Raw genomic sequence first — 10,510 nt, 5'->3', positions numbered from 1 at the left:
ATCCCAAGCTAGCAGAAAAAAATAAAAATAAAGAGAGAAAATGTATCACAGAATGTGGCTCTAACAGTGTTGATAAGTAGTTATAATTTATAACAGTAATTTCATTAGGTCAGTGTTCTTGACAGTGGGTGGTCTGGCACACAGGTGGTTGTGAGCCAAAAATATTGTAGCCTATAAATTTGCAATTCATTTCAGCTTGAAATGCTAGGCCCTAAACAGAGGGAGAAATTTTATGTTCCAGCCACCAGGAAAGGCAGGGGCATATTTCAGTTGTGAAAGAAGGACTGACTTTTCATGTTTCCTCTTATATAATCCTGAATACAGGTGTAGGAGGAGGAGCAATGAGGCCCGTTTCACCAGATGTAAGACTCTTAAATGGCAAGATAGTAATACTGGAGGAGCAGTTTTGAAAAAAAAAAAAGCCCAGCATGATTTCCACTTAGCCTCAACGTGCTACTAAATTACCCCTGGAAGCTTGACACTGCCTGTCATGTGTGTCTGGAATTCAGTCAACACATTTTAATCAGGTGACTTTCTTGTGAACCTGAAAACATGCCCTGTCTGGAAGTCTCAGACGTAATCAGTGTTTCTAAGTTGATATAGTAAAGGGAGGATAAATTGGCTCTAACAAATGACTGTGTGAGGGGATACCAAGGAAGCTATCCTCATGTGACCTCTAGGGTAGAAAGGAACGGGAGGGCTATGGCTTCCACGGGAATCTGCTGCACACCATGGGAAGGGCCTACTCTGGGGTTTTGTCTCTACACCAGCTCAGAGGACAGGATGGAGGTGCACTCTTACTGCAGCCTGTCTAGAATATCTCACGGAACAAATATGTTGTGTCAGGCAAGACAAAAACGCATCTGCTTTCCTGATAAAGAAGAATGTAGTGGGACTTGGAACATTTCTCCAAGAACAAAATTTATTTTGCAGTGATAAAAACACTTGGCAATAAATGCCCAAATGAAGTGAGTGAGTTAATTTCACTTCAAAGACAAGCCACCATTCATGTCTAAACGGAGACTTCAGATCTGTGTGCAGATCTCTTCTGCTGGAGGCCATAGGTCAGTGTGCTGCACATTCTTTTTATGTGAGCTGCACTCAATCTGTTTTCTCCACACCAGACTCAGCAGTTTAAGGAGCACTGTGCAAAGGAAGGTACTTTTTGAACCAGGACAGCTGTTTGCCTGTGTGGTAACCAAAAAAGAAGAGGTGGATGGAGCTGAAGGGTCCTTTTCCAGACAGAAATGTAGCTCAGGTTAGTTTGCAGTAGCAGAATGGCTTGATGCATAGAGCAGAAGACTCCAACTTGAGACACAGATAAATGTTGGCGCTCAGACCCTGAAGGCACCTCTGCCTCCTCATCCCTGATCTTAATAAACAGGAATGAAAGGCATAATTAGAACACACTTATGTTTGTACAGATCAATAATCTGTACATATGTCTATCTAATGCACATATGCATAGATAGATGATAGGTAGATAGATAGATAGATAGATAGATAGATAGATAGATGATAATAGATTGAAGATATCTATTAAATGCATAGATAGATAGATAGATAGATAGATAGATAGATAGATAGATAGATAGATAACAGGTGATAGATCTTATTTGAAGAATGACTGATATACAAAGAACTGCACATTTCCACATTTTATTGTGTGTAATTTAATGTGGTATCAACTAAGTTACTGTATTAAGAATCTAAGTATCTCCCATAGTTATTTCTTTTAAAAATAATATTCCTTAGTTTAATTTTGTATTAGATCACAGCATAGGACCTACCTTTTCATCAAATTCTGATGTGTCCAGGATTAAATTGTTAGGGTCGGTATCATGTTCCCAGTAGATTTCTACAATTTATTTATCTGACATAATTGAAGATTTACACATATTGGGTAACAACTCTGCATTCTTCCACTGAGAAAGCATGACCTAAGGTTGGTCACTCTGTGACTATATCATTTATCTTAGAAAAAGTATTCCACCCTCATGTCTGTTGTTCTAAATCCCAGCGCCTCTTTTATTTCTGAGGCAGAGAAATGTCCCATCCGGTGTGTACTGTGCTTTCTTTGTCTCTGCTTGTTCAAACGTGAGTCCTTCCTTACCTGAGCTGGTTTTGAAAGGGTTAAAATGCACATGGGAATTCAGATGTCTTTCTGGGACTCTGGTTGGAGTTCCTTTGGATCTCATGGACATTCTAGCCTGCTTTGTTTGCTTATTTTTGTTTGTGGATCTCTGCACTGTTTTCCACAGCCACTGCTCCATTTTATATCCCCACATTTTCAGTGTATTCTGTGCCTGCATTTCCTTGCTGTTTAGTGATATTGGCAATATCCCTGTTGGCCATTCATACACCTTTGTGGAGGGGTGTCTTGACGAGTTCCATTTATTTTCAATTGCGTTATCTGTTGCCCCGATTGATATCTAGGAGACCCTTATTCATGTTGGAAATGAATCAGCTGCCTGGACACACAGGGGTTAATGATGCTTGCTAAGTGTAAGGACAGAACCAGATTACCAAAGGACAGACTCTTAAACTGACAGTGTAGAGAAGACTGCACTGCCACTTGAAAAAAAAAATCAAGACGGTGGATGCAAACCATGTACAAAAGCTGACACAAGTAGGGTGGAAACTCACTGTTACAAACAAACAAACAAACAAACAAAGAAAAAATGGAAACATACGGGGGAAATCCTTTTCACGGTGGGTTAGCAGGTGGCTCCGTGGATTTGACACCAAAATCAGAGTTAACAAAAGCTGCCAGATAAAAGCTCCTATGATGGCCAGAGTGCACAGTGGAGATATGGAGTCAGGAACAGGGTGGGGTGAGGGTTGGGAATTGGGGGGAGGGGGTTGGGAGAAACCATACAATTTGCCTGACTAGCAGTCAGAGTACTTCTTTATTTATACAGAACTCAATAGGTGTCTCAGTTAGGGGTTTACTGCTGTGAACATACATCATGACCAAGGCAACTCTTATAAAGGACAATGTTTAATTAAGTCTGGCTTAGAGGTTCAGAAGTTCAATCCATTATCTTCATGACAGAAGATCAGCAGCATCCAGATAGGCATGCTGCAGGAGGAGCTGAAAGTTCTGAAGGGAAACAGAAGGGCAGCTAGGAGGATGGTCTCCTTGTCCACCCTCCTCAATCACTAATTGAGAAAATGCCTGACAGTTGGATTTCATGGAGGCGTTTCCTCAAGGGAGGCTCTTTTTCTGTGATAGTACCACCTTGTGTCAAGTAGACACACAAAAATAGCCACTACAGCAGGGATAGATTCATATTGTCCTAAAACATTAAGCATATCACTTTTGTCCCAGGACATGAGTTAAGTCATAAATTTAGTCATCATTGATAAACCATGACATGACAGAATTATAATTTATAATCATTTACTCCCATCAACCCTATAACCACACTTTTAAGAATCTTGTGGTTTTAAGGGCACTAGACTGAGTCTAATTATGGTAGTTTCCCATTTTGATTTTTTTTTAATTCTGTTTTGTTTGTTTTACAAAAATATGTCTTTGGCCCTAAGCGATTCACTTTTGTTTTAGGATGCCATGTTTTTCCTTCTCTCTCTCTGAGGCAGTTTTTCTTCTGCAGGACCATATCTTTACTCCCTGAGCTGTGTCTGTATTTCCTGGTTTTGTTCTTTCATCAGCTCCATTATAATCTTCATTATATATCTTGATAGTTACTGAGGAGATTCAGTGGGCATGGGCACATAAGTGGCAGACCATCTCATAGGATGATAGCAGTGCTGTCAAGATCTCTTACTGTGGATGTAAGAAATATCCAATATTCACCTGTGAGATGTTTAGCTGGGCACCTCTTCCTCGACAGGAGGGTCAACTTCTCCTTAGACAGAGGTTACCTTTTCATGGTTTTCACAGTGCAGGAAGAATGGAGAGCTGAGATGGCCTACAAGTTAATATATAAATTTTTTTTCACTTACCTTGCTTCATTTATAAAATCTCTGTCCCCATTTTCCATAAGGGTGATACATCCAAACAGGCATATTTGTGTTGGGGAGGGCAGAGTGTGTTGTTAGGACCCATCTTCAGCAACACTTCTTCATTCTTTACAGCACAGTCTGCACCTGCTGTCACCTGAGTTTTTTTTATTTTAGCCATTCTGACTGGTGTGAGGTGGTTTTGAAAGATCCTGACAGAATGCAAAAGGTCACAGAAGCCCTGAAATTGGCAAAATAGATTTCATTGTTAGCAGAAGTAGCTTCACTGATTTAGAAATATAGAGGTGCACAATGCTGTGGCCACTCCTTGAACCCTTGTGTCTGCCAAAGTTTTGACCATTCCGTGAACCCAGGTGGGTGCCCACTGCTTCACCTCACTGCCAGGTGTTTGTGATATTCGAAAAATCTCCCCAGCAACCACAGCTGGGCTAATCCTGAGTTACTACACCTGCAACAGACTCTTTCCTTATACCCCTCCCATACCCATTTGTTGAGAATAAACATTGTTTAGATCTGGAAATCCCGTACCCCCCCCTTCTCCTTCCCCCCCTGAGGGCCTATAAAAACTGGGACCCCTTTCCTCTCTTGGTCGTCTCCTCTATCCCTGTGTGGGATATGAGTCATCCTCAGAGCTCGGGATTTCCCTGAATAGAGCCTCATGTTGTTTACATCAAGCTTGGTCTCTCATGAGTTCTTGGGGGTCCAGAATTGTCCTGAGGCCTGAGTGAGGAGCTCCTCTCGGGTCTTTCAGTTTGATTTGTATTTCCCTGATGACTAAGGATGCTGAACTTTTCTTAGGTGCTTCTTCGCCATTCAATATTCCTCAGTTGAGAATTCTTTGTTTAGCTCTGTTAATAGGGTTATTTGATTCTCGGGAGTCTTGCGGAGTACACTTGGCTCCAGCTGCATATGTAGCAGAGGATGGCCTTGTCAGGCATCAATGGAAGGAGAGGTCCTTGGTCCTATGAAGGCTGGATAGATGCCGCAGTATAGGGAAATCTAAGGCGGAGAGGTTCGAGTTGGTGGTTGGGTGGAGGAACACACTCATAGAATCAGGGGAAGGGAGGATGGGTTAGGCGGAAACTGGGAAAGTGGGTAACATTTGAAATGTAAATAAAGAAAGTATACAATTAAAAAAAAATCACGGTCTGGCTCACTGATATGACCTAGTCTTTTTAGCCAGCTTATCCTAGGGACCACACCACTTGCCTCTGCTTTCTGAGGCTGGGATTCCAACTGTAATTCCAAGAATGATGTCCAGTCCTCCTGACCTTGTGTGACTTCCGGGATTGAACTCTGGTCCTCCTGTTTTAGCCACTGTGCCACTGTGCTATTTCCCCAGCCCCTCCCCCCCGCTTTCACAGGACTCTCATTCCTTCCATAATTTGTAGCCCCTATATCCAGAACCTTTTATGTTCTACTTTTCAAAAGATTGAATTCTGATCTTCTGCTGTTTGGAGCCTCTGAGACTGTCTTGGTGACATGGGATGAGGGATGTGATGAGGATAGACTTGCTTCCTGTACAGACATTCAACTAACCCCTTCCCTGAAGTGCCACTCTTCCTTCCTGGACATTTCTGTGACTCTGTGGCCACTTGCTGCTTTGTCTTCCACTGAGTGAATTGAATGTAAGCAGTTACAGGCCTCTAAGCTGATTATCACCTGCTCCCTGTTTGTTCCTTCACTTCCAACATATGTGGGTGCCCCCTAGTCAGATCCTCTCTTACTTTTTTAAAATAAAAAAATTTATGATGTCATTATTTTACTTCTCCTCTTTCATTTCCTTCCTGCAATCCACCCTATGTCCTTTCTGGCCAGTCATTTCCCTCTTCCCCCACTTTCTCTCTACATGGTTTCCCCATTTTTTGACAATTACATACACACACACACACACACACACACACACACACACACACATATATATATATATATATATATATATATATACTCATTAACGTATTAGTACAACCCAATGAGACTATTTAGTGTTTCTTCTATGTGTATGATTTCAGGGCTGCCCACATGCCATTAGATAACAATTAGGAAGGTCATCTCTGGAGAGACTAATTCTCTCTTTCTCAGACTTAAGAAGGAATCAGATTTGTAAGAACTGAAGCCAGTGTCAAATAACAGAAATCTGACCCAAGACAACAAGCCTGGAGGCCATCACTGAGACATCAACACCATGACTCTGACAGGGACACACACAAAAGTGAAGAACTGGGTTAAGGTTGCTTTCACAGGAAGAGAGTGCAGTGTCAACTGAGAGGGTCTCGAGTAGATAAGGGTAATTTTTACAATCATCATCATGTGGTAAAACACTTAGGAGTCTGAGTATGTTAAAAGTGAGATATTTAGGGGCCAAAGAGATGGCTCAGTGGTTAAGAATATTGACTGCTCTTCCAGAGGACCCTGGATTCCCAGCACCAACACGGCAGCTCAAAACTGTCTGTAACTCTAAGATCTGACAACCTCATAAAGGCATACAAACAGGTGAAAACATACCAATGTGCATAAAATAAATATAAATAAGTTATTTTTTTAAAGTGAGATATGTAGTAAGTCTTCACATATGGAACGTTTGGGCGTACATCCATTAATTTTTTAATCAGAAAAACAAAGCCATTTCTTTTTAAAAATGAAAACTAAAAAATAAAAGCAATGGTATTTTGGGAAACAAATCGATGAGTTGGAGAAAGGTAATAAACCGTCTAAACTAAGACGTTGCCTAGAATATAAAAAAGAGCATTGACTTTCTTTGTGGGGTTTAATGGACAGGATGTAGGGATTTATAACACTCTGAGAAAATTAGAGGCATTCAAATCATTTCATAAGATTCAAAATGTTCTCAGGTCTGAGTGTTGATGGTTCTAATCAGGCAAAAGTACACAAGTTATCTGCTCAAGGCCAGTTGCCCAAACTTGCATTGGCACCTGATTTACATCCATAAAACTACAACCCTTCTAACTTGGGAGTGTGCAGTGGCCATTGCAACTTCCTGCCCATGATAAGAGTGACCCTCTCTTTTAAAAAGAAAACTTAGTTATTTAATTTGTTTACATTTCAAATGTTGTTTCCCTTTCCGGTCCCCCTCCTCAAAACCCCATCCCATCATCCCTTTTGCCTCTAAGAGGTTGCTTCCCAACTTACCCTCTCCTGCCTCACCACCCTAGCATTCCCCTATGCTGGGGCATTGAACCTTCACAGAACAAGGGCCTCCCCTCCCATTGATGCCAGATAAGGCCATCCTGTGCTACTGATGTAGCTGGAGCCATGGATCCATCCATGTGTAGTCTTTGCTTGGTGGTTAAGTGACTGGGAGCTCCAGGGTGTCCAGTTAGTTGATATTGTTCCTCCTACGGGGTTGCAATCCCCTTCAGCTCCTTCAGTCCCTCCCCCAACTCTTCCATTGGGGTCCTTGGGCTCATCCCAATGGCTGGCTGTGAGTATCTGTAGAGTGCCCCCCGGTAATTGTAGGGAACCAGCAGGAACCTTGGAGAGCAGAGAGGCTGTGACATGAATGGGTGAGACATCCCAGGAATCATTTATTGGCTTCATAGAAAACTTAAGTTTGAAACATGAGGAATGGGGTAGATCTAAGGGATGATCTTTGTTTCTGATTTTCTTTCATTCCAAATAGTAAGTAACATCTTTTCCTCTACAAGGTGTATTTGTGGCTAAGATCTAACAGTAGGTCATTCAGGGAAGTAAACAGAGCCATCCTCCTGTCCTGGGAACTCCGGGAGGTCTTGCTTGGTATATTGTCCATGAATATCTTGACATTCAACTTGTTTTTAGAAGCTATGAGAATAGAGAAAAGCTATTTTCCTAAAAATTTCTGGTTTGGGTCATTTACGTGATTCTGGGTTTTGTAAGTGAGCATCATTGTATTAGTCAGGGTTCTCTAGATTCACAGGACTTATAGACTATCTCTCTATATTGAGGGAATTTGTTGTAATGTCTTACAGTTTGTAGTCCAACTCACCCAACCAAGGGGAGCTGTGAATGTGTCCAAAAATCTAACAGTTGTTCAGTTCCATGTGGCTAGTTGTTCCAGCTGGTCTTCTGTATAAGCTGGGATCCTGAAGAACTAGGTTCCAACAGATGTGCTGGCAAGAAAATGCAAGCAGGCAAGAAAACTGAGTGTTTTTTCTTCAAATATTCTTATGAAAGTCTCCATCAGAAGGTGTGACTCAGATTAAAGTTGTGCACTACCATGCCTTGGTCTGGAACATGATTGTCCTTGGATGACCTTGAACTCAGAGATCTACTTGCCTGAGTCTCCTGGGATTAAAGGCATGTACTACCTTGCCTGAGCCTAAGATTTTTATGGCCTTTAAGGCTTAAGATCTCTTTGTTAAGATCCCGGTCAGAAACCTGTGTCTCCCAGCCTCAAGATCTGGATCACAGGTGTGACCTCCATTTCTGGATTGTAGTTCATTCCTTTGATCTAGTCACGTTGACAACCAGGAATAGCTGTCACAGTCAGTTTTCCAATCACGCTTTCATAGGCCCTGCACGCAGTGCTTCATTTGGATGTCTTTTCTCAAAGGTTTAGTGGCTTAATCATACCCATCTATCATATCCTAGTAATGAGCCACTGCTACGTGCTCAGTGTTTTAACTGTTCTCCTTTCTCACACTGTGGGACCCATGCAGGCATTCTCTCTTGCATGTCACAGATACCTCACCAAGAAGAGCCATGGTGACAAGCATTCACAGTGTGCCTTGTCTCAGACTGGAGGGGGCCAGACTGCATTCCACTGCATCAGTGAACAAACCACAGACTGTGTTGCTAGAGAGCTACTTCCAACATCTAACCACACACAGACTTAGATGCCAAATATTTTAGAAATTTGTGTATATCAAGGAAATTCAAGCCTATGTTTGGACATTGCATCTTTGATGTCTGTCATTTTATGATTTTTTTTCCTGTGTAAGACAGTTGATATAAATTATTTAAGAGCTTTATCTGTACAGAGTAAACAGAGACAAAAATTACCTTCCAGCTGAAGAATAAAAATTTTTACTGAACTCTTCTTCACCCCAAAACTCCTCACCCTACATTTTTGAGATAAAGGCCTCCTAGAACAACCTCAAAATGAACCGGGTACATTGCCAAATGATAGGACATGACTCCTTAGTTATGTAGGTTCCTTGATAGGACATGACTCCTTAGTTACGTAGATTCCTTGATAGGACATGACTCCTTAGTTACGTAGAATCCTTTGGCAGAACCCCTTGTCCCTTGGCAGAACTCCCTAGTGATGTAAACTTGTACTTTCCCTGCCCAGTTCTCCCCCCTTTTGAGTTTTACTATATAAGCCTGTGAAAAATTTTGGCTGGTCGTCGAGACTCCTCTACCCTGTGCAAAGGTGTATGAGTTTCGACCCCAGAGCTCTGTGTGCTTTCATGTTGCTGCTTTATTTCGACCCCGGAGCTCTGGTCTGTGTGCTTTCATGTTGCTACTTTATTAAATCTTACCTTCTACATTTTATGTATGGTCTCAGTGTCTTCTTGGGTACGCGGCTGTCCCGGGACTTGAGTGGTCTGAGTGAGGGTCTCCCTTCGGGGGTCTTTCATTTGGTGCATTGGCCGGGAATCAGCGCGACCACCCAGAGGTCCTAGACCCACTTAGAGGTAAGATTCTTTGTTCTGCTTTGGTCTGATGTCTGTGTTCTGTTTCTAAGTTTGGTGCGATCGCAGTTTCAGTTTTGCGGACGCTCAGTGAGACCGCGCTCTGAGAGGGAGTGCGGGGTGGATAAGGATAGACGTGTCCAGGTGTCCACCGTCCGTTCACCCTGGGAGACGTCCCAGGAGGAACAGGGGAGGATCAGGGACGCCTGGTGGACCCCTTTGAAGGCCAAGAGACCATTTGGTGTTGCGAGATCGTGGGTTCGAGTCCCACCTCGTGCCCAGTTGCGAGATCGTGGGTTCGAGTCCCACCTCGTGTTTTGTTGCGAGATCGTGGGTTCGAGTCCCACCTCGCGTTTGTTGCGAGACCGTGGGTTCGAGTCCCACCTCGCGTTTGGTCACGGGATCGTGGGTTCGAGTCCCACCTCGTGCAGAGGGTCTCAATTGGCCGGCCTTAGAGAGGCCATCTGATTCTTCTGGTTTCTTTTTTTGTCTTAGTCTCGTGTCCGCTCTTGTTGTGACTACTGTTTTTCTAGAAATGGGACAATCTGTGTCCACTCCCCTTTCTCTGACTCTGGTTCTGTCGCTTGGTAATTTTGTTTGTTTACGTTTGTTTTTGTGAGTCGTCTATGTTGTCTGTTATCTAAGTGTCTAAGTGTGGCACTGCTGAATTTAAAGGAGAGAGGGTGTTCTCTCTGCCAGAGTGGGAGTGGACGTGGAATCCCACCCCATCAGGAAGGGAGTCGATGTGGAGTCAGGCTTCTTTTTCTCTGTTACTATCTTGTTTTTGTTTGTGGTTAACGGTTTCTGTGTGTGTCTTTTGTGTCTCTTTGTGTTCGGACTTGGACTGATGACTGACGACTGTTTTTAAGTTATGCCTTCTGAAATAA

The sequence above is a fragment of the Mus musculus genome, chromosome 13, assembly GCF_000001635.26.
Source record: "Mus musculus strain C57BL/6J chromosome 13, GRCm38.p6 C57BL/6J".
NCBI lineage: Eukaryota > Metazoa > Chordata > Mammalia > Rodentia > Muridae > Mus > Mus musculus.
This window is presented reverse-complemented; position numbering follows the sequence as displayed.